The sequence below is a fragment of the Nothobranchius furzeri genome, chromosome 6, assembly GCF_043380555.1.
Source record: "Nothobranchius furzeri strain GRZ-AD chromosome 6, NfurGRZ-RIMD1, whole genome shotgun sequence".
NCBI lineage: Eukaryota > Metazoa > Chordata > Actinopteri > Cyprinodontiformes > Nothobranchiidae > Nothobranchius > Nothobranchius furzeri.
The window spans coordinates 14,035,539-14,061,568 of record NC_091746.1 but is presented as its reverse complement, the minus strand read 5'-3'; positions in this window follow the sequence as shown (position 1 = coordinate 14,061,568).

Sequence of the window (26,030 nt, the reverse complement as noted above, 5' to 3'; positions counted from 1 at the left end):
TCATTCTGGGTCCATTTGTGTGAAAACAAGGTCCAATCAGGCTGAAACGTTACAGGAAGGTAGAATCTATTGAGATGTAAGTGATCTGAACGTTTCATGATGATAGCACTTTCCTAAGGGGGTCAAACCATGTCCCAAAGGTCACCGGATCTGGTGTCAATTTAAAGACGTAGTCCAGTTACACATTTGTGGGCTTATAACTTGGCTTCTGAATGTCCTAGAGCGATCAGGTTTGCTTTAGTGTACTCCAATCAACAGCCCCTACAACCACAAAAAGGAATGGGACATTAGCACTTATGGTTTTTAAATGGCACCCAGAATTATGTTGCACGAAGCACAATTTCACATCATTCTGGGTTCATTTGTGTGAAAACAAGGTCCAATCAGGCTGAAACGTTACAGGAAGGTAGAATCTACTGAGTTGTAAGTGATCTGAACGTTTCATGATGATAGCACTTTCCTAAGGGGGTCAAACCATGTCCCAAAGGTCACCGGATCTGGTGTCAATTTAAAGAAGTAGTCCAGTTACACATTTGTGGGCTTATAACTTGGCTTCTGAATGTCCTAGAGAGATCAGGTTATTTTTAGTGTACTCCAATCAACAGCCCCTACAACCACAAAAGGAATGGAGTCATTAGCCTTATGGTTTGTAAATGGCACCCAGAATTATGTTGCACGAAGCACAATTTCACATCATTCTGGGTCCATTTGTGTGAAAACAAGGTCCAATCAGGCTGAAACATTACAAGAAGGTAGAATCTATTGAGTTGTAAGTGATCTGAACGTTTCATGATGATCTCACATTCCCATAGGGGGTCAAACCATGTCCCAAAGGTCACCGGGCCTGGTGTCACTTTAAAGAAGTAGTCCAGTTACACCTTTGTGGGCTTATAACTTGGCTTCTGAATGTCCTAGAGAGGTCAGGTTTGTTTTAGTGTACTCCAATCAACAGCCCCTACAACCACAAAAAGGAATGGAGTCATTAGCACTTATGGTTTGTAAATGGCACCCAGAATTATGTTGCACGAAGCACAATTTCACATCATTCTGGGTCCATTTGTGTGAAAACAAGGTCCAATCAGGCTGAAACGTTACAGGAAGGTAGAATCTATTGAGTTGTAAGTGATCTGAACGTTTCATGATGATAGCACTTTCCTAAGGGGGTCAAACCATGTCCCAAAGGTCACCGGATCTGGTGTCAATTTAAAGACGTAGTCCAGTTACACATTTGTGGGCTTATAACTTGGCTTCTGAATGTCCTAGAGCGATCAGGTTTGCTTTAGTGTACTCCAATCAACAGCCCCTACAACCACAAAAAGGAATGGGACATTAGCACTTATGGTTTTTAAATGGCACCCAGAATTATGTTGCACGAAGCACAATTTCACATCATTCTGGGTTCATTTGTGTGAAAACAAGGTCCAATCAGGCTGAAACGTTACAGGAAGGTAGAATCTACTGAGTTGTAAGTGATCTGAACGTTTCATGATGATAGCACTTTCCTAAGGGGGTCAAACCATGTCCCAAAGATCACCGGATCTGGTGTCAATTTAAAGAAGTAGTCCAGTTACACATTTGTGGGCTTATAACTTGGCTTCTGAATGTCCTAGAGAGATCAGGTTTGTTTTAGTGTACTCCAATCAACAGCCCCTACAACCACAAAAAGGAATGGAGTCATTAGCACTTATGGTTTGTAAATGGCACCCAGAATTATGTTGCACGAAGCACAATTTCACATCATTCTGGGTCCATTTGTGTGAAAACAAGGTCCAATCAGGCTGAAACGCTACAAGAAGGTAGAATCTATTGAGTTGTAAGTGATCTGAACATTTCAAGATGATCGCACATTCCTATAGGGGGTAAAACCATGTCCCAAAGGTCACCGGGCCTGGTGTCACTTTAAAGAAGTAGTCCAGTTACACCTTTGTGGGCTTATAACTTGGCTTCTGAATGTCCTAGAGAGGTTAGGTTTGTTTTAGTGTACTCCAATCAACAGCCCCTACAACCACAAAAAGGAATGGAGTCATTAGCACTTATGGTTTGTAAATGGCACCCAGAATTATGTTGCATGAAGCACAATTTCACATCATTCTGGGTCCATTTGTGTGAAAACAAGGTCCAATCAGGCTGAAACATTACAGGAAGGTAGAATCTATTGAGTTGTAAGTGATCTGAACGTTTCATGATGATAGCACTTTCCTAAGGGGGTCAAACCATGTCCCAAAGGTCACCGGATCTGGTGTCAATTTAAAGAAGTTGTCCAGATACACATTTGTGGGCTTATAACTTGGCTTCTGAATGTCCTAGAGAGATCAGGTTTATTTTAGTGTACTCCAATCAACAGTCCCTACAACTACAAAAAGGAATGGAGTCATTAGCACTTATGGTTTTTAAATGGCACCCAGAATTATGTTGCACGAAGCACAATTTCACATCATTCTGGGTTCATTTGTGTGAAAACAAGGTCCAATCAGGCTGAAACGTTACAGGAAGGTAGAATCGATTGAGTTGTAACTGATCTGAACGTTTCATGATGATAGCACTTTCCTAAGGGGGTCAAACCATGTCCCAAAGGTCACTGGATCTGGTGTCAATTTAAAGAAGTAGTCCAGTTACACATTTGTGGGCTTATAACTTGGCTTATGAATGTCCTAGAGAGATCAGGTTTGTTTTAATGTACTCCAATCAACAGCCCCTACAACCACAAAAAGGAATGGAGTCATTAGCACTTATGGTTTGTAAGTGGCACCCAGAATTATGTTGCACGAAGCACAATGTCACATCATTATGGGTCAATTTGTGTGAAAACAAGGTCCAATCCGGCTGAAACGCTACAAGAAGGTAGAATCTATTGAGTTGTAAGTGATCTGAACGTTTCAAGATGATCGCACATTCCTATAGGGGGTCAAACCATGTCCCAAAGGTCACCGGGCCAAGTGTCACTTTAAAGAAGTAGTCCAGTTACACCTTTGTTGGCTTATAACTTGGCTACTGAATGTCCTAGAGAGATCAGGTTTGTTTTAGTATACTCCAATCAACAGCCCCTACAACCACAAAAAGGAATGGAGTCATTAGCACTTATGGTTTGTAAATGGCACCCAGAATTATGTTGCACGAAGCACAATTTCACATCATTCTGGGTCCATTTGTGTGAAAACAAGGTCCAATCAGGCTGATACGTTAAAAGAAGGTAGAATCTATTGAGTTGTAAGTGATCTGAACGTTTCATGATGATAGCACTTTCCTAAGGGGGTCAAACCATGTCCCAAAGGTCACCGGATCTGGTGTCAATTTAAAGTAGTCCAGGTACACATTTGTGGGCTTATAACTTGGCTTCTGAATGTCCTAGAGAGATCAGGTTTGTTTTAATGTACTCCAATCAACAGCCGCTACAACCACAAAAAGGAATGGAGTCATTAGCATTTATGGTTTGTAAATGGCACCCAGAATTATGTTGCACGAAGCACAATTTCACATCATTCTGGGTTCATTTGTGTGAAAACAAGGTCCAATCAGGCTGAAACGTTACAGGAAGGTAGAATCTATTTAGTTGTAAGTGATCTGAACGTTTCATGATGATAGCGCTTTCCTAAGGGGATCAAACCATGTCCCAAAGGTCACCGGATCTGGTGTCAATTTAAAGAAGTAGTCCAGTTACACATTTGTGGGCTTATAACTTGGCTTCTGAATGTCCTAGAGAGATCAGGTTTGTTTTAGTGTACTCCAATCAACAGCCCCTACAACCACAAAAGGAATGGAGTCATTAGCACTTATGGTTTGTAAATGGCACCCTGAATTATGTTGCACGAAGCACAATTTCACATCATTCTGGATCCATTTGTGTGAAAACAAGGTCCAATCAGGCTGAAACGTTACAAGAAGGTATAATCTATTGAGTTGTAAGTGATCTGAACGTTTCATTATGATCTCACATTCCCATAGTGGGTCAAACCATGTCCCAAAGGTCACCGGGCCTGGTGTCACTTTAAAGAAGTAGTCCAGTTACACCTTTGTGGGCTTATAACTTGGCTTCTGAATGTCCTAGAGAGGTCAGGTTTGTTTTAGTGTACTCCAATCAACAGCCCCTACAACCACAAAAAGGAATGGAGTCATTAGCACTTATGGTTTGTAAATGGCACCCAGAATTATGTTGCACGAAGCACAATTTCACATCATTCTGGGTCCATTTGTGTGAAAACAAGGTCCAATCAGGCTGAAACGTTACAGGAAGGTAGAATCTATTGAGTTGTAAGTGATCTGAACGTTTCATGATGATAGCACTTTCCTAAGGGGGTCAAACCATGTCCCAAAGGTCACAGGATCTGGTGTCAATTTAAAGAAGTAGTCCAGTTACACATTTGTGGACTTATAACTTGGCTTCTGAATGTCCTAGAGAGATCAGGTTTGTTTTAATGTACTCCAATCAACAGCCCCTACAACCACAAAAAGGAATGGAGTCATTAGCATTTATGGTTTGTAAATGGCACCCAGAATTATGTTGCACGAAGCACAATTTCACATCATTCTGGGTTCATTTGTGTGAAAACAAGGTCCAATCAGGCTGAAACGTTACAGGAAGGTAGAATCTATTGAGTTGTGATCTGAACGTTTCATGATGATAGCACTTTCCTAAGGGGGTCAAACCATGTCCCAAAGGTCACCGGATCTGGTGTCAATTTAAAGAAGTAGTCCAGTTACACATTTGTGGGCTTATAACTTGGCTTCTGAATGTCCTAGAGCGATCAGGTTTACTTTAGTGTACTCCAATCAACAGCCCCTACAACCACAAAAAGGATTGGAGACATTAGCACTTATGGTTTTTAAATGGCACCCAGAATTATGTTGCACGAAGCACAATTTCACATCATTCTGGGTTCATTTGTGTGAAAACAAGGTCCAATCAGGCTGAAACAATACAGGAAGGTAGAATCTATTGAGTTGTAAGTGATCTGAACGTTTCATGATGATCGCACTTTCCTAAGGGGGTCAAACCATGTCCCAAAGGTCACCGGATCTGGTGTCACTTTAAAGAAGTAGTCCAGTTACACATTTGTGGGCTTATAACTTGGCTTCTGAATGTCCTAAAGAGGTCAGGGTTGTTTTAGTGTACTCCAATCAACAGCCCCTACAACCACAAAAAGGAATGGAGTCATTAGCACTTATGGTTTTTAAATGGCACCCAGAATTATGTTGCACGAAGCACAATTTCACATCATTCTGGGTTCATTTGTGTGAAAACAAGGTCCAATCAGGCTGAAAAGTTACAGGAAGGTAGAATCTACTGAGTTGTAAGTGATCTGAACGTTTCATGATGATAGCACTTTTCTAAGGGGGTCAAACCATGTCCCAAAGGTCACCGGGCCTGGTGTCACTTTAAAGAAGTAGTCCAGTTACACCTTTGTGGGCTTATAACTTGGCTTCTGAATGTCCTAGAGAGGTCAGGTTTGTTTTAGTGTACTCCAATCAACAGCCCCTACAACCACAAAAAGGAATGGAGTCATTAGCACTTATGGTTTTTAAATGGCACCCAGAATTATGTTGCACGAAGCACATTTTCACATCATTCTGGGTTCATTTGTGTGAAAACAAGGTCCAATCAGGCTGAAACGTTACAGGAAGGTAGAATCTACTGAGTTGTAAGTGATCTGAACGTTTCATGATGATAGCTCTTTCCTAAGGGGGTCAAACCATGTCCCAAAGATCACCGGATCTGGTCTCAATTTAAAGAAGTAGTCCAGTTACACATTTGTGGGCTTATAACTTGGCTTCTGAATGTCCTAGAGAGATCAGGTTTGTTTTAGTGTACTCCAATCAACAGCCCCTACAACCACAAAAAGGAATGGAGTCATTAGCACTTATGGTTTGTAAATGGCACCCAGAATTATGTTGCACGAAGCACAATTTCACATCATTCTGGGTCCATTTGTGTGAAAACAAGGTCCAATCAGGCTGAAACGCTACAAGAAGGTAGAATCTATTGAGTTGTAAGTGATCTGAACATTTCAAGATGATCGCACAATCATATAGGGGGTAAAACCATGTCCCAAAGGTCACCGGGCCTGGTGTCACTTTAAAGAAGTAGTCCAGTTACACCTTTGTGGGCTTATAACTTGGCTTCTGAATGTCCTAGAGAGGTTAGGTTTTTTTTAGTGTACTCCAATCAACAGCCCCTACAACCACAAAAAGGAATGGAGTCATTAGCACTTATGGTTTGTAAATGGCACCCAGAATTATGTTGCACGAAGCACAATTTCACATCATTCTGGGTCCATTTGTGTGAAAACAAGGTCCAATCAGGCTGAAACGTTACAGGAAGGTAGAATCTATTGAGTTGTAAGTGATCTGAACGTTTCATGATGATAGCACTTTCCTAAGGGGGTCAAACCATGTCCCAAAGGTCACCGGATCTGGTGTCAATTTAAAGAAGTAGTCCAGTTACACATTTGTGGGCTTATAACTTGGCTTCTGAATGTCCTAGAGAGATCAGGTTTATTTTAGTGTACTCCAATCAACAGTCCCTACAACTACAAAAAGGAATGGAGTCATTAGCACTTATGGTTTTTAAATGGCACCCAGAATTATGTTGCACGAAGCACAATTTCACATCATTCTGGGTTCATTTGTGTGAAAACAAGGTCCAATCAGGCTGAAACGTTACAGGAAGGTAGAATCTATTGAGTTGTAACTGATCTGAACGTTTCATGATGATAGCACTTTCCTAAGGGGGTCAAACCATGTCCCAAAGGTCACTGGATCTGGTGTCAATTTAAAGAAGTAGTCCAGTTACACATTTGTGGGCTTATAACTTGGCTTCTGAATGTCCTAGAGAGATCAGGTTTGTTTTAATGTACTCCAATCAACAGCCCCTACAACCACAAAAAGGAATGGAGTCATTAGCACTTATAGTTTGTAAGTGGCACCCAGAATTATGTTGCACGAAGCACAATTTCACATCATTCTGGGTCAATTTGTGTGAAAACAAGGTCCAATCCGGCTGAAACGCTACAAGAAGGTAGAATCTATTGAGTTGTAAGTGATCTGAACGTTTCAAGATGATCGCACATTCCTATAGGGGGTCAAACCATGTCCCAAAGGTCACCGGGCCAGGTGTCAATTTAAAGAAGTAGTCCAGTTACACCTTTGTGGGCTTATAACTTGGCTTCTGAATGTCCTAGAGAGGTTAGGTTTGTTTTAGTGTACTCCAATCAACAGCCCCTACAACCACAAAAAGGAATGGAGTCATTAGCACTTATGGTTTGTAAATGGCACCCAGAATTATTTTGCAAGAAGCACAATTTCACATCATTCTGGGTTCATTTGTGTGAAAACAAGGTCCAATCAGGCTGAAACGTTACTGGAAGCTAGAATCTATTGAGTTGTAAGTGATCTGAACGTTTCATGATGATAGTGCTTTCCTAAGGGGGTCAAACCATGTCCCAAATGTCACCGGATCTGGTGTCAATTTAAAGAAGTAGTCCAGTTACACATTTGTGGGCTTATAACTTGGCTTCTGAATGTCCTAGAGAGATCAGGTTTGTTTTAGTATACTCCAATCAACAGCCCCTACAACCACAAAAAGGAATGGAGTCATTAGCATTTATGGTTTGTAAATGGCACCCAGAATTATGTTGCACGAAGCACAATTTCACATCATTCTGGGTTCATTTGTGTGAAAACAAGGTCCAATCAGGCTGAAACGTTACAGGAAGGTAGAATCTATTGAGTTGTAAGTTATCTGAACGTTTCATGATGATCGCACTTTCCTAAGGGGGTCAAACCATGTCCCAAAGGTCACCGGATCTGGTGTCACTTTAAAGAAGTAGTCCAGTTACACATTTGTGGACTGATAACTTGGCTTCTGAATGTCCTAGAGAGATCAGGTTTGTTTTAATGTACTCCAATCAACAGCCCCTACAACCACAAAAAGGAATGGAGACATTAGCACTTATGGTTTTTAATTGGCACCCAGAATTATGTTGCACGAAGCACAATTTCACATCATTCTGGGTTCATTTGTGTGAAAACAAGGTCCAATCAGGCTGAAGCAATACAGGAAGGTAGAATCTATTGAGTTGTAAGTGATCTGAACGTTTCATGATGATCGCACTTTCCTAAGGGGTTCAAACCATGTCCCAAAGATCACCGGATCTGGTGTCAATTTAAAGAAGTAGTCCAGTTACACATTTGTGGGCTTATAACTTGGCTTCTGAATGTCCTAGAGAGATCAGGTTTGTTTTAGTGTACTCCAATCAACAGCCCCTACAACCACAAAAAGAATGGAGTCATTAGCACTTATGGTTTTTAAATGGCACCCAGAATTATGTTGCACGAAGCACAATTTCACATCATTCTGGGTTCATTTGTGTGAAAACAAGGTCCAATCAGGCTGAAACGTTACAGGAAGGTAGAATCTACTGAGTTGTAAGTGATCTGAATGTTTCATGATGATAGCACTTTCCTAAGGGGTTCAAACCATGTCCCAAAGATCACCGGATCTGGTGTCAATTTAAAGAAGTAGTCCAGTTACACATTTGTGGGCTTATAACTTGGCTTCTGAATGTCCTAGAGAGATCAGGTTTGTTTTAGTGTACTCCAATCAACAGCCCCTACAACCACAAAAGGAATGGAGTCATTAGCCTTATGGTTTGTAAATGGCACCCAGAATTATGTTGCACGAAGCACAATTTCACATCATTCTGGGTCTATTTGTGTGAAAACAAGGTCCAATCAGGCTGAAACATTACAAGAAGGTAGAATCTATTGAGTTGTAAGTGATCTGAACGTTTCATGATGATCTCACATTCCCATAGGGGGTCAAACCATGTCCCAAAGGTCACCGGGCCTGGTGTCACTTTAAAGAAGTAGTCCAGTTACACCTTTGTGGGCTTATAACTTGGCTTCTGAATGTCCTAGAGAGGTCAGGTTTGTTTTAGTGTACTCCAATCAACAGCCCCTACAACCACAAAAAGGAATGGAGTCATTAGCACTTATGGTTTGTAAATGGCACCCAGAATTATGTTGCACGAAGCACAATTTCACATCATTCTGGGTCCATTTGATTGAAAACAAGGTCCAATCAGGCTGAAACGTTACAGGAAGGTAGAATCTATTGAGTTGTAAGTGATCTGAACGTTTCATGATGATAGCACTTTCCTAAGGGGGTCAAACCATGTCCCAAAGGTCACCGGATCTGGTGTCAATTTAAAGAAGTAGTCCAGTTACACATTTGTGGGCTTATAACTTGGCTTCTGAATGTCCTAGAGCGATCAGGTTTGCTTTAGTGTACTCCAATCAACAGCCCCTACAACCACAAAAAGGAATGGAGACATTAGCACTTATGGTTTTTAAATGGCACCCAGAATTATGTTGCACGAAGCACAATTTCACATCATTCTGGGTCCATTTGTGTGAAAACAAGGTCCAATCAGGCTGATACGTTACAAGAAGGTAGAATCTATTGAGTTGTAAGTGATCTGAACGTTTCATGATGATAGCACTTTCCTAAGGGGCTCAAACCATGTCCCAAAGGTCACCGGATCTGGTGTCAATTTAAAAAAGCAGTCCAGTTACACATTTGTGGGCTTATAACTTGGCTTCTGAATGTCCTAGAGAAATCAGGTTTGTTTTAATGTACTCCAATCAACAGCCCCTACAACCACAAAAAGGAATGGAGTCATTAGCACTTATGGTTTGTAAATGGCACCCAGAATTATGTTGCACGAAGCACAATTTCACATCATTCTGGGTCCATTTGTGTGAAAACAAGGTCCAATCAGGCTGAAACGTTACAGGAAGGTAGAATCTATTGAGTTGTAAGTGATCTGAACGTTTCATGATGATAGCACTTTCCTAAGGGGGTCAAACCATGTCCCAAAGGTCACCGGATCTGGTGTCAATTTAAAGACGTAGTCCAGTTACACATTTGTGGGCTTATAACTTGGCTTCTGAATGTCCTAGAGCGATCAGGTTTGCTTTAGTGTACTCCAATCAACAGCCCCTACAACCACAAAAAGGAATGGGACATTAGCACTTATGGTTTTTAAATGGCACCCAGAATTATGTTGCACGAAGCACAATTTCACATCATTCTGGGTTCATTTGTGTGAAAACAAGGTCCAATCAGGCTGAAACGTTACAGGAAGGTAGAATCTACTGAGTTGTAAGTGATCTGAACGTTTCATGATGATAGCACTTTCCTAAGGGGGTCAAACCATGTCCCAAAGGTCACCGGATCTGGTGTCAATTTAAAGAAGTAGTCCAGTTACACATTTGTGGGCTTATAACTTGGCTTCTGAATGTCCTAGAGAGATCAGGTTATTTTTAGTGTACTCCAATCAACAGCCCCTACAACCACAAAAGGAATGGAGTCATTAGCCTTATGGTTTGTAAATGGCACCCAGAATTATGTTGCACGAAGCACAATTTCACATCATTCTGGGTCCATTTGTGTGAAAACAAGGTCCAATCAGGCTGAAACATTACAAGAAGGTAGAATCTATTGAGTTGTAAGTGATCTGAACGTTTCATGATGATCTCACATTCCCATAGGGGGTCAAACCATGTCCCAAAGGTCACCGGGCCTGGTGTCACTTTAAAGAAGTAGTCCAGTTACACCTTTGTGGGCTTATAACTTGGCTTCTGAATGTCCTAGAGAGGTCAGGTTTGTTTTAGTGTACTCCAATCAACAGCCCCTACAACCACAAAAAGGAATGGAGTCATTAGCACTTATGGTTTGTAAATGGCACCCAGAATTATGTTGCACGAAGCACAATTTCACATCATTCTGGGTCCATTTGTGTGAAAACAAGGTCCAATCAGGCTGAAACGTTACAGGAAGGTAGAATCTATTGAGTTGTAAGTGATCTGAACGTTTCATGATGATAGCACTTTCCTAAGGGGGTCAAACCATGTCCCAAAGGTCACCGGATCTGGTGTCAATTTAAAGACGTAGTCCAGTTACACATTTGTGGGCTTATAACTTGGCTTCTGAATGTCCTAGAGCGATCAGGTTTGCTTTAGTGTACTCCAATCAACAGCCCCTACAACCACAAAAAGGAATGGGACATTAGCACTTATGGTTTTTAAATGGCACCCAGAATTATGTTGCACGAAGCACAATTTCACATCATTCTGGGTTCATTTGTGTGAAAACAAGGTCCAATCAGGCTGAAACGTTACAGGAAGGTAGAATCTACTGAGTTGTAAGTGATCTGAACGTTTCATGATGATAGCACTTTCCTAAGGGGGTCAAACCATGTCCCAAAGATCACCGGATCTGGTGTCAATTTAAAGAAGTAGTCCAGTTACACATTTGTGGGCTTATAACTTGGCTTCTGAATGTCCTAGAGAGATCAGGTTTGTTTTAGTGTACTCCAATCAACAGCCCCTACAACCACAAAAAGGAATGGAGTCATTAGCACTTATGGTTTGTAAATGGCACCCAGAATTATGTTGCACGAAGCACAATTTCACATCATTCTGGGTCCATTTGTGTGAAAACAAGGTCCAATCAGGCTGAAACGCTACAAGAAGGTAGAATCTATTGAGTTGTAAGTGATCTGAACATTTCAAGATGATCGCACATTCCTATAGGGGGTAAAACCATGTCCCAAAGGTCACCGGGCCTGGTGTCACTTTAAAGAAGTAGTCCAGTTACACCTTTGTGGGCTTATAACTTGGCTTCTGAATGTCCTAGAGAGGTTAGGTTTGTTTTAGTGTACTCCAATCAACAGCCCCTACAACCACAAAAAGGAATGGAGTCATTAGCACTTATGGTTTGTAAATGGCACCCAGAATTATGTTGCATGAAGCACAATTTCACATCATTCTGGGTCCATTTGTGTGAAAACAAGGTCCAATCAGGCTGAAACATTACAGGAAGGTAGAATCTATTGAGTTGTAAGTGATCTGAACGTTTCATGATGATAGCACTTTCCTAAGGGGGTCAAACCATGTCCCAAAGGTCACCGGATCTGGTGTCAATTTAAAGAAGTTGTCCAGATACACATTTGTGGGCTTATAACTTGGCTTCTGAATGTCCTAGAGAGATCAGGTTTATTTTAGTGTACTCCAATCAACAGTCCCTACAACTACAAAAAGGAATGGAGTCATTAGCACTTATGGTTTTTAAATGGCACCCAGAATTATGTTGCACGAAGCACAATTTCACATCATTCTGGGTTCATTTGTGTGAAAACAAGGTCCAATCAGGCTGAAACGTTACAGGAAGGTAGAATCGATTGAGTTGTAACTGATCTGAACGTTTCATGATGATAGCACTTTCCTAAGGGGGTCAAACCATGTCCCAAAGGTCACTGGATCTGGTGTCAATTTAAAGAAGTAGTCCAGTTACACATTTGTGGGCTTATAACTTCGTCGTCGTCGTCTTCCTCCGCTTATCCGGGTCCGGGTCGCGGGGGCAGCATCCCAACTAGGGAGCTCCAGGCCGTCCTCTCCCCGGCCTTGTCCACCAGCTCCTCCGGCAGGACCCCAAGGCGTTCCCGGACCAGATTGGAGATGTAACTTCTCCAACGTGTCCTGGGTCGACCCGGGGGCCTTCTGCCGGCAGGACATGCCCGAAACACCTCCCCGGGGAGGCGTCCAGGAGGCATCCTGACCAGATGCCCAAACCACCTCAACTGGCTCCTTTCGATCCGGAGGAGCAGCGGTTCTACTCCGAGTCCCTCCCGAATGTCCGAGCTCCTCACCCTATCTCTAAGGCTGAGCCCGGCCACCCTACGGAGGAAACTCATTTCGGCCGCTTGTATCCGCGATCTCGTTCTTTCGGTCATTACCCAAAGCTCATGACCATAGGTGAGGATTGGGACGTAGATCGACCGGTAAATCGAGAGCCTGGCTTTCTGGCTCAGCTCCCTCTTCCCCACGACAGATCGGCTCAGCGTCCGCATCACTGCAGACGCCGAACCAATCCGCCTGTCGATCTCCCGATCCCTCCTACCCTCACTCGTGAACAAGACCCCGAGATACTTAAACTCCTCCACTTGAGGTAGGACCTCTCCCCCGACCCGGAGGTGGCAAGCCACCCTTTTCCGGTCGAGAACCATGGTCTCAGATTTGGAGGTGCTGATCCTCATCCCAGCCGCTTCACATTCGGCCGCGAACCTACCCAGCAAGAGCTGAAGGTCAGAGCTGGATGAAGCTAGGAGGACCACATCATCCGCAAAAAGCAGAGACGAGATTCTCCTGCCACCAAACTCGACACACTCCACACCACGGCTGCGTCTAGAAATTCTGTCCATAAAAGTGATGAACAGAACCGGTGACAAAGGGCAGCCCTGGCGGAGTCCAACCCTCACTGGGAACAGGTCCGACTTACTACCGGCTATGCGGACCAAACTCACGCTCCTCTGGTAAAGGGACTGAATGGCCCTTAACAGAAAGCCACCCACCCCATACTCCTGGAGCGTCCCCCACAGGGTGCCCCTGGGGACACGGTCATAAGCCTTCTCCAAATCCACAAAGCACATGTGGATTGGTTGGGCAAACTCCCATGCCCCCTCCATCACCCTTGCAAGGGTATAGAGCTGGTCCACAGTTCCACGGCCAGGACGAAAACCACATTGCTCCTCCTCTATCTGAGATTCAACTATCGATCGGACCCTCCTCTCCAGTACCTTGGCGTAGACCTTTCCAGGGAGGCTGAGGAGTGTGATCCCCCTATAGTTGGAACACACCCTCAGGTCACCCTTCTTAAAGATGGGGACCACCACCCCGGTCTGCCACTCCCTAGGAACTGCCCCCGATGACCACGCAATGTTGTAGAGACGTGTCAACCATGACAGCCCTACAACATCCATAGCCTTGAGATACCCAGGACGAACCTCATCCGCCCCCGGGGCTCCGCCGCTGTGTAGTTGTTTGACTACCTCAGCAACTTCTGCCCCCGAGATCGGACAGTCCATCCCCAGGCCTCCCAGCTCTGGTTCCTCCTCGGAATGCGCATTGGTGGGATTGAGGAGCTCCTCAAAGTATTCCTTCCACCGTCCGACTATAGCCTCAGTTGACGTCAGCAGCTCCCCATCCCCACTGTAAACAGTGTGAGCGAGTTGCTGCCTTCCTCTCCTGAGGCGCCGGACAGTTTGCCAGAACCTCTTTGGAGCCGATCGATAGTCTTTCTCCATGGCCTCACCAAACTCCTCCCACGCCCGAGATTTTGCCTCGGCAACTGCCACTGCTGCACCCCGCTTGGCTATCCGGTACCTGTCTGCTGCCTCCGGAGACCCACAGACCAGCCACGCCCTGTAGGCCTCCTTCTTCAGCCTGACGGCTCCCCGAACCTCTGGTGTCCACCAGCGGGTACGGGGGTTGCCACCACGACTGGCACCGGCCACCTTACGACCACAGCTAGCAACAGCCGCCTCGACAATCGCAGAGTGGAACAAGGCCCACTCGGACTCAATGTCCCCCACTGCTCTCGGGACGTGGTCAAAGCTCTGCCGGAGGTGGGAGTTGAAGACCGTCTTGACAGGTTCTTCTGCCAGGCGTTCCCAGCAGACCCTCACTATGCGTTTGGGTCTGCCAGGTCTACGCGGCATGTTCCCTTGCCATCTGATCCAACTCACCACCAGGTGGTGATCAGTTGACAGCTTCGCCCCTCTCTTCACTCGGGTGTCCAAAACATACGGCCGCAGGTCAGATGATACGACTACAAAATCTATCATCGACCTGTGACCTAGGCTGCCCTGGTACCAAGTGTACCGGTGGGCATCCTTATGTTCGAACATGGTGTTCGTTATGGCCAAACTGCGGCTTGCACAGAAGTCCAATAACAAAACACCGCTCGAGTTCTGATCAGGTGGGCCGTTCCTCCCAATCACACCCCTCCAGGTCAAGCTGTCATTGCCCACGTGAGCATTGAAGTCCCCCAGCAGGACAATGGAGTCCCCTGATGGAGCACTATCTAGCACTCGTCCCAGGGACTCCAAAAAGGGTGGGTACTCTGAACTGATATTTGGCCCATAAGCACAAACAACAGTCAGGACCCGTTCCCCGACCCGAAGGCGCAAGGAAGCTACCCTCTTGTCCCCCGGGGTAAACCCCAACACACAGGCAGAGAGTCTCGGGGCTAACAAAAAGCCAACCCCAGCCCTCCGCCTCTCACCCGGAGCAACTCCAGCAAAGTAGAGTGTCCAACCCCTCTCCAGGTCTCGGGTTCCAGAGCCAATGCAATGTGTCGAGGTGAGTCCGACTATATCTAGCCGGTACCGCTCAACCTCTGCCACAAGCTCCGGCTCCTTCCCCGCCAGCGAGGTGACGTTCCATGTCCCAAAAACTAGTTTTCTTGTCCGGGGATTGGACCGCCAAGGCTCCCGCCTTGGTCTGCCACCCGATTCACATTGCACCGGACCCTTCATGTTCCTCCTGCAGGTGGTGGGTCAACAGTTGGACGAGCCCATGTATCCGGTTCGGGCTGGGCCCGGCCGGGCCCCATGGGCGAAAGCCCGGCCACCAGGCGCTCGCTCACGGGCCCCAACCCCAGGCCTGGCTCCAGGGTGGGACCCCGGTAACCCTCCGGGCCGGGTACTCCGACTCTTCGTTTTCACCGCCATGAAAGATCCTTCGAACCGTTCTTTGTCTCACCCTTCACCTAAGACCAATTTGTCATGGGAGACCCTACCAGGGGCACTAAGTGCCCCAGACAACATAGCTCCTAGGATCATTAGGGCACTCAAACTCCTCCACCACGCTAAGGTGACGGTTCAAGGAGGAGGGCTTATAACTTGGCTTATGAATGTCCTAGAGAGATCAGGTTTGTTTTAATGTACTCCAATCAACAGCCCCTACAACCACAAAAAGGAATGGAGTCATTAGCACTTATGGTTTGTAAGTGGCACCCAGAATTATGTTGCACGAAGCACAATGTCACATCATTATGGGTCAATTTGTGTGAAAACAAGGTCCAATCCGGCTGAAACGCTACAAGAAGGTAGAATCTATTGAGTTGTAAGTGATCTGAACGTTTCAAGATGATCGCACATTCCTATAGGGGGTCAAACCATGTCCCAAAGGTCACCGGGCCAAGTGTCACTTTAAAGAAGTAGTCCAGTTACACCTTTGTTGGCTTATAACTTGGCTTCTGAATGTCCTAGAGAGATCAGGTTTGTTTTAATATACTCCAATCAACAGCCCCTACAACCACAAAAAGGAATGGAGTCATTAGCACTTATGGTTTGTAAATGGCACCCAGAATTATGTTGCACGAAGCACAATTTCACATCATTCTGGGTCCATTTGTGTGAAAACAAGGTCCAATCAGGCTGATACGTTAAAAGAAGGTAGAATCTATTGAGTTGTAAGTGATCTGAACGTTTCATGATGATAGCACTTTCCTAAGGGGGTCAAACCATGTCCCAAAGGTCACCGGATCTGGTGTCAATTTAAAGTAGTCCAGGTACACATTTGTGGGCTTATAACTTGGCTTCTGAATGTCCTAGAGAGATCAGGTTTGTTTTAATGTACTCCAATCAACAGCCGCTACAACCACAAAAAGGAATGGAGTCATTAGCATTTATGGTTTGTAAATGGCACCCAGAATTATGTTGCACGAAGCACAATTTCACATCATTCTGGGTTCATTTGTGTGAAAACAAGGTCCAATCAGGCTGAAACGTTACAGGAAGGTAGAATCTATTTAGTTGTAAGTGATCTGAACGTTTCATGATGATAGCGCTTTCCTAAGGGGATCAAACCATGTCCCAAAGGTCACCGGATCTGGTGTCAATTTAAAGAAGTAGTCCAGTTACACATTTGTGGGCTTATAACTTGGCTTCTGAATGTCCTAGAGAGATCAGGTTTGTTTTAGTGTACTCCAATCAACAGCCCCTACAACCACAAAAGGAATGGAGTCATTAGCACTTATGGTTTGTAAATGGCACCCTGAATTATGTTGCACGAAGCACAATTTCACATCATTCTGGGTCCATTTGTGTGAAAACAAGGTCCAATCAGGCTGAAACGTTACAAGAAGGTAGAATCTATTGAGTTGTAAGTGATCTGAACGTTTCATGATGATCTCACATTCCCATAGTGGGTCAAACCATGTCCCAAAGGTCACCGGGCCTGGTGTCACTTTAAAGAAGTAGTCCAGTTACACCTTTGTGGGCTTATAACTTGGCTTCTGAATGTCCTAGAGAGGTCAGGTTTGTTTTAGTGTACTCCAATCAACAGCCCCTACAACCACAAAAAGGAATGGAGTCATTAGCACTTATGGTTTGTAAATGGCACCCAGAATTATGTTGCACGAAGCACAATTTCACATCATTCTGGGTCCATTTGTGTGAAAACAAGGTCCAATCAGGCTGAAACGTTACAGGAAGGTAGAATCTATTGAGTTGTAAGTGATCTGAACGTTTCATGATGATAGCACTTTCCTAAGGGGGTCAAACCATGTCCCAAAGGTCACAGGATCTGGTGTCAATTTAAAGAAGTAGTCCAGTTACACATTTGTGGACTTATAACTTGGCTTCTGAATGTCCTAGAGAGATCAGGTTTGTTTTAATGTACTCCAATCAACAGCCCCTACAACCACAAAAAGGAATGGAGTCATTAGCATTTATGGTTTGTAAATGGCACCCAGAATTATGTTGCACGAAGCACAATTTCACATCATTCTGGGTTCATTTGTGTGAAAACAAGGTCCAATCAGGCTGAAACATTACAGGAAGGTAGAATCTATTGAGTTGTGATCTGAACGTTTCATGATGATAGCACTTTCCTAAGGGGGTCAAACCATGTCCCAAAGGTCACCGGATCTGGTGTCAATTTAAAGAAGTAGTCCAGTTACACATTTGTGGGCTTATAACTTGGCTTCTGAATGTCCTAGAGAGGTTAGGTTTGTTTTAGTGTACTCCAATCAACAGCCCCTACAACCACAAAAAGGAATGGAGTCATTAGCACTTATGGTTTGTAAATGGCACCCAGAATTATGTTGCACGAAGCACAATTTCACATCATTCTGGGTCCATTTGTGTGAAAACAAGGTCCAATCTGTGAGGTTCTGTGTGTGTGTGTGTGTGTGTGTGTGTGTGTGTGTGTGTGTGTGTGGTTCCTCACCTCTTCTCCTCAGGGGTGACAGGCAGGCCGCACCAGGTGCCATCGATCAGAGGCAATTAAGGTGGAGCACTTAAAGCTGGCCGGAGGAGGAAAGCAGATGCCAGATGATTAAGCCACACAGCTTGTCGTCCCGACCTTCTGAGTTCCCAGGATCTCCCAGCGTCTTCCCTGAACCGTGGTGTCTGCTTCACCCAGTGCTCCTCCTGGCTGCGGTGCTTCAGCCTTTTCATCCATGCCCTGTTGGATCCTCCTCTTCTCCACCTGCCTGTCCACCCTCGAGCCTCCAGCAAAATCTCAACCTCAGCCTGCCACACTCCCACACTGGACCTCACCTCCTCTCCAAACACTCCTCGCCACGCAGACCAGTAAGCTCACCCCCTTCAATTCTTTTATCAGAACAGTCTCCTTGCTCCTCGACTCACCTTCTGTTTCCCCTTCAGAACCGCCTCTGCAAACCCATCCAGAGTTCCTCCACCATTTTGAGAACCCGCTGAACTTTTCAATAAAACTGTTAAAGTTTCTCCTGTGTCCGGGTGTGTTCGCTCCAGAGTCTCCTAGAATCATGACAGAATAATATGGCCAATCAGACTCTGCGGCACACCTGCGCACTGCTCTGTCCGAACAAGGCATCCTGTTGGGCCGACACGAAACGGCTCTCCAGAACATGTCTCAGCAACAGGATACGTTACTCCAAGGAATGAATCATCTCACTAAACTCTTTCATGATCTGAGTTCTAGGCTCCTCTCATCTGATCCACAACCGTCGGCACCAGTCCCGGTCCGCCGTGATCCTTCAGCATTGTCCGGTTTCCGTGATGCGGTTTCTCCGACTCCTAATCCGTTCTCTGGCGAGTTAGGTAAGGCAAAGGGCTTTCTATTGCAATGTTCCTTAGCTTTTGACCGCAGTCCCCACTCTTTTCAGACAGATGAGAGTAAAATTTCATATGTCATCTCCCTCCTTAATGACAAGGCTCTGCTTTGGGCCCAGGCTACTCTTGGCTCCGACAGTCTTTCAGATCACTCATTTGACTATTTTCTCGAACAATTTAAGCAGACTTTCTGCCCAAAAATTAGCGAGGAACAAGCCACCAAGAGATTATGGAATCTAAGACAGGGTAGTAGATCAGTGGCTGAGATGACAGTCGATTTCCGCATTTTGGCTGCGGAATCAGGTTGGAACGGTCCCGCGCTGAAAGGGGCGTTTCAACATGCGCTTAATGAGAATCTGAAAGACGAGTTGGCCAGCAGAGACGAGCCCGACACCTTGGATGAATTAATCAATCTCGCTATAAGGATCGACAACCGTCTTAGAGAGCGAGCAAAACTTAGAGGTCCGGGTCCCCGATTCCCTGCTCCGCGTCGGGTTGAACTAACTGCATCGCCGTCTCCTCTCGGGGTTTCGGCTCCGCCCCTTGTGTCCAGCGCACCGCCAAACTTGCCTCCCTCTGAGCCCATGCAGATCGGCCGTGCTCGGCTTTCTCCGGCGGAGAGACAGCGCCGTATGGAAGCTCGTTGCTGCCTATACTGCGGTTCCCCTGACCATTTCATTGCAGCCTGCCAGCTTCGCCCAAAAGAGTTTGCTCGTCAGTAAAAGTGGGGGTACTGACGGGCAACCTAAATAAAAGTAATCTTCGCCTCACGCTTTCCGCCACCATCCAAATTAATTGTCTTCAGGTCCAAACTAGTGCCCTCATAGATTCTGGTTCAGAGCAAAATTTAATTAGTGCTGGTTTTGTTCAACAACATTGCATTCCCATCCTAGAGCTCGATCATCCAGTGCAGGTTTCTGCATTAGATGGTTGTTCTCTTACTACAATCACCCATAAGACTGAAACGGTTAACCTAGTGGTTTCTGGTAACCACTGTGAAAAAATTACATTTTTGGTTTTCCCAGTCACTGATTCACCTGTAGTTTTAGGTTACCCCTGGTTGTCCCAGCACAATCCCTCCATCAATTGGTCCCAGGCCCGTGTGGAATCTTGGAGCCCTACCTGCATTCGCGAATGCCTCCATTCTGCCGTTCCCATTCAGGTTTCCTCCGTCCCAGAACATTCTGAGCCCACTGATCTCACTAACGTCCCACCAGAATACCATGATCTTCACAGGGTTTTTAGTAAGGAGCGTGCCCTCTCCCTTCCGCCTCATCGGCCCTATGACTGTTCCATAGACCTTCTCCCAGGGGCCCCTCTTCCCTCCGGTCGTCTGTTTAGCCTCTCAAAACAAGAACGTGAGACTATGGAGGAATACATTAACGATTCATTAAAAGCAGGCATCATCCGACACTCCACTTCCCCCATGGGAGCAGGCTTTTTCTTCGTGGGGAAAAAAGATGGAACCCTGAGGCCCTGCATTGACTATCGTGCCCTGAACAACATCACCATAAAGAACAGGTACTCCCTCCCTTTGATTGCTTCTGCTTTCGAGCCTGTCCAGGAAGCTCTATTTTTTACCAAGCTTGATCTCAGGAACGCTTACCATTTGGTCCGGATCAAGGAAGGGGATGAGTGGAAAACAGCGTTTAAAACACACATTGGACATTTTGAGTACCTGGTCATGCCTTTCGGCCTTTGCAACGCCCCAGCAATATTCCAAAATCTGATAAATGATGTACTCCGGGATTTTTTGAATGTCTTTTTTTTTTTGTCTATCTGGACGACATTCTAATCTTCTCCAAATCATTCTCAGACCACCAGGTCCACGTCCGCCGAGTCCTGCAATGCCTCCTGGAAAACAACCTCTTTGTGAAAGCTGAGAAATGTGAGTTTCACACACGTTCCATCACTTTCCTTGGTTACGTCCTCGGGGGTGGGCAGGTGAAGACAGATCCAGAAAATATCAAGGCAGTAAAGGATTGGCCCATTCCAGAGTCGAGAAAACAACTGCAGCGATTTTTGGGTTTTGCTAATTTTTATAGGCGGTTCATTCGCAATTTCAGCATTCTGGCAGCCCCATTAACTGCTCTCACCTCCACTAAGCAGATTTTCCATTGGACCAAAGACGCAGACCAGGCTTTTCTGTCCCTTAAGCAGAAATTTGTTGATGCTCCCATTCTGGTTACACCTGACAGCAAGGCCCAGTTCATTCTGGAAGTGGATGCCTCCAACACTGGCGTGGGGGCAGTCTTGTCTCAACGTTCATCTGCTGATCAGAAGCTCCACCCCTGTGCCTTCTACTCCAAGCGTTTCACCCCCACTGAAGGCCGGTATGACATAGGGGATCGAGAGCTTCTGGCCATCAAGCTTTCCTTTGAGGAGTGGAGGCATTGGCTCGAAGGTACCGAGTTACCAGTAATCGTTTGGACTGACCACAAAAATTTGTCATATCTACAATCGGCCAAGCGTCTAAATCCCCGACAGTTTTGTTGGTCACTGTTCTTCTCCCGTTTTAATTTTGTTATCACTTACAGGCCAGGCTCCCGAAATGTCAAGCCAGACGCTCTTTCACGCCAGTTTTCACCCGACGATCCCTCTGAAGCCCCAGAACCCATCTTACCGGCCACATGTTTGGTGGGCAGTCTCACCTGGGACATTGAGAGACAGATCCACAAGGCCCAGGAAACTGAACCAGACCCGGGTGGGGGTCCCCCTAACCGACTCTATGTCCCCGCAAGTGTCCGGTCCCAGGTCATCCGGTGGTCGCACTGCTCCAGGTTCTCCTGCCACCCAGGGGTGAGTCGTACCATAGCCTTTGTTCGCCGTTACTTCTGGTGGCCTGGCCTGAATAAGGATGTCACGAGCTATGTTACTGCCTGCACTACTTGCATTCGTAGTAAGAACTCTCACCGTCCACCTGCTGGGCTCCTGCAGCCTCTTCCAGTTCCAGCCCGACCATGGTCCCACATCGCGCTGGATTTTGTAACAGGTCTCCCCATCTCCAAAGGCAAGTCAGTCGTCCTCACTATAGTAGATCGTTTTTCTAAGGCATGTCACCTGGTCCCGCTGTCCAAACTACCCTCAGCTGCTACTACCGCTCGACTTTTGTTTCTCCACGTGGTCCGACTACATGGCATCCCATCTGAGATCCTTTCAGACCGCGGACCCAAATTCATCGCCCAAGTGTGGAAGGACTTCTGTCGCTCCATTGGGGCTGAACCCTGTTTGTCTTCTGGCTTTCATCCCCAGACGAACGGCCAATGTGAGAGGCTCAACCAGGAAGTCGAGGACACCCTCCGTTGCCTCTGTGCCGATAACCCTACATCGTGGAGCCTCTACCTTCCTTGGGTTGAGTACTCTCACAATACTCACGTCTCTGCCGCCTCAGGTCTGTCTCCATTTGAGGCCTCACTCGGGTATCAACCACCTCTCCTTCCTGGCACCTTCCCCGATTCCATCACTCCCTCTGTCCGTTCTCACATGATGGCCTGCAAACGAGTTTGGAACCATACTCGGTCCGCCGTGCAGCGCACCTCGGCCCAAAACAAGAGGTATGCTGACCGGCGTCGCATTTCAGCCCCCGCATACTCCATTGGTCAGGAGGTCTGGCTGTCATCCCAGCATTTCCCGCTCAAGGGCGCTCCCAGGAAATTGTCTCCCCGGTTTCTGGGCCCTTTCCCTATTGCTGCTATCATCAGTCCTTCAGCTGTCCGTCTGAGACTCCCTAGCCACCTTCGTGTTCACCCAGTTTTTCATGTTTCCCAGATCAGACCGGTATCCTCGAGCCCCCTGTTCCCTCCTGCCGATCCCCCTCCGCCCGCCCGGGTTGTTGATGGCCATCCCGCCTTCTCTGTGTCCCGGATCCTGGACGTCCGACCTCGGGGACGTGGTCGCCAATACTTGGTCGACTGGCTGGGTTATGGTCCTGAGGAACGCTCCTGGGTTCCTCGTTCTGCTATCCTGGATCCGTCCCTCATCCGTGACTTTGAGCGGTCTGTTGCCTCGACCTCTCGGGGTCGGCCGCCGGGTGGCGTCCGTTGAGGGGGGGGGGTACTGTGAGGTTCTGTGTGTGTGTGTGTGTGTGTGTGTGTGTGTGTGTGTGTGGTTCCTCACCTCTTCTCCTCAGGGGTGACAGGCAGGCCGCACCAGGTGCCATCGATCAGAGGCAATTAAGGTGGAGCACTTAAAGCTGGCCGGAGGAGGAAAGCAGATGCCAGATGATTAAGCCACACAGCTTGTCGTCCCGACCTTCTGAGTTCCCAGGATCTCCCAGCGTCTTCCCTGAACCGTGGTGTCTGCTTCACCCAGTGCTCCTCCTGGCTGCGGTGCTTCAGCCTTTTCATCCATGCCCTGTTGGATCCTCCTCTTCTCCACCTGCCTGTCCACCCTCGAGCCTCCAGCAAAATCTCAACCTCAGCCTGCCACACTCCCACACTGGACCTCACCTCCTCTCCAAACACTCCTCGCCACGCAGACCAGTAAGCTCACCCCCTTCAATTCTTTTATCAGAACAGTCTCCTTGCTCCTCGACTCACCTTCTGTTTCCCCTTCAGAACCGCCTCTGCAAACCCGTCCAGAGTTCCTCCACCATTTTGAGAACCCGCTGAACTTTTCAATAAAACTGTTAAACTTTCTCCTGTGTCCGGGTGTGTTCGCTCCAGAGTCTCCTAGAATCATGACACAATCAGGCTGAAACGTTACAGGAAGGTAGAATCTATTGAGTTGTAAGTGATCTGAACGTTTCATGATGATAGCACTTTCCTAAGGGGGTCAAACCATGTCCCAAAGGTCACCGGATCTGGTGTCAATTTAAAGAAGTAGTCCAGTTACACATTTGTGGGCTTATAACTTGGCTTCTGAATGTCCTAGAGAGATCAGGTTTGTTTTAATGTACTCCAATCAACAGCCCCTACAAACACAAAAAGGAATGGAGTCATTAGCACTTATAGTTTGTAAGTGGCACCCAGAATTATGTTGCACGAAGCACAATTTCACATCATTCTGGGACAATTTGTGTGAAAACAAGGTCCAATCCGGCAGAAACGCTACAAGAAGGTAGAATCTATTGAGTTGTAAGTGATCTGAACGTTTCATGATGATCGCACTTTCCTAAGGGGGTCAAACCATGTCCCAAAGGTCACCGGGCCTGGTGTCACTTTAAAGAAGTAGTCCAGTTACACATTTGTGGGCTTATAACTTGGCTTCTGAATGTCCTAGAGAGGTCAGGTTTGTTTTAATGTACTCCAATCAACAGCCCCTACAACCACAAAAAGGAATGGAGTCATTAGCATTTATGGTTTGTAAATGGCACCCAGAATTATGTTGCACGAAGCACAATTTCACATCATTCTGGGTTCATTTTTGTGAAAACAAGGTCCAATCAGGCTGAAACAATACAGGAAGGTAGAATCTATTGAGTTGTAAGTGATCTGAACGTTTCATGATGATCGCACTTTCCTAAGGGGGTCAAACCATGTCCCAAAGGTCACCGGATCTGGTGTCACTTTAAAGAAGTAGTCCAGTTACACATTTGTGGGCTTATAACTTGGCTTCTGAATGTCCTAGAGAGGTCAGGGTTGTTTTAGTGTACTCCAATCAACAGCCCCTACAACCACAAAAAGGAATGGAGTCATTAGCACTTATGGTTTTTAAATGTCACCCAGAATTATGTTGCACGAAGCACAATTTCACATCATTCTGGGTTCATTTGTGTGAAAACAAGGTCCAATCAGGCTGAAACGTTACAGGAAGGTAGAATCTACTGAGTTGTAAGTGATCTGAACGTTTCATGATGATAGCACTTTTCTAAGGGGGTCAAACCATGTCCCAAAGATCACCGGATCTGGTGTCAATTTAAAGAAGTAGTCCAGTTACACATTTGTGGGCTTATAACTTGGCTTCTGAATGTCCTAGAGAGATCAGGTTTGTTTTAGTGTACTCCAATCAACAGCCCCTACAACCACAAAAAGGAATGGAGTCATTAGCACTTATGGTTTGTAAATGGCACCCAGAATTATGTTGCACGAATCACAATTTCACATCATTCTGGGTCCATTTGTGTGAAAACAAGGTCCAATCAGGCTGAAACGCTACAGGAAGGTAGAATCTATTGAGTTGTAAGTGATCTGAACGTTTCATGATGATAGCACTTTCCTAAGGGGGTCAAACCATGTCCCAAAGGTCACCGGATCTGGTGTCAATTTAAAGAAGTAGTCCAGTTACACATTTGTGGGCTTATAACTTGGCTTCTGAATGTCCTAGAGAGATCAGGTTTGTTTTAATGTACTCCAATCAACAGCCCCTACAACCACAAAAAGGAATGGAGTCATTAGCACTTATAGTTTGTAAGTGGCACCCAGAATTATGTTGCACGAAGCACAATTTCACATCATTCTGGGTCAATTTGTGTGAAAACAAGGTCCAATCCGGCTGAAACGCTACAAGAAGGTAGAATCTATTGAGTTGTAAGTGATCTGAACGTTTCAAGATGATCGCACATTCCTATAGGGGGTCAAACCATGTCCCAAAGGTCACCGGGCCAAGTGTCACTTTAAAGAAGTAGTCCAGTTACACCTTTGTGGGCTTATAACTTGGCTTCTGAATGCCCTAGAGAGGTTAGGTTTGTTTTACTGTACTCCAATCAACAGCCCCTACAACCACAAAAAGGAATGGAGTCATTAGCACTTATGGTTTGTAAATGGCACCCAGAATTATTTTGCACGAAGCACAATTTCACATCATTCTGGGTTCATTTGTGTGAAAACAAGGGTCAATCAGGCTGAAACGTTACTGGAAGCTAGAATCTATTGAGTTGTAAGTGATCTGAACGTTTCATGATGATAGCGCTTTCCTAAGGGGGTCAAACCATGTCCCAAAGGTCACCGGATCTGGTGTCAGTTTAAAGAAGTAGTCCAGTTACACATTTGTGGGCTTATAACTTGGCTTCTGAATGTCCTAGAGAGATCAGGTTTGTTTTAGTGTACTCCAATCAAAAGCCCCTACAACCACAAAAAGGAATGGAGTCATTAGCACTTATGGTTTGTAAATGGCACCCAGAATTATGTTGCACGAAGCACAATTTCACAT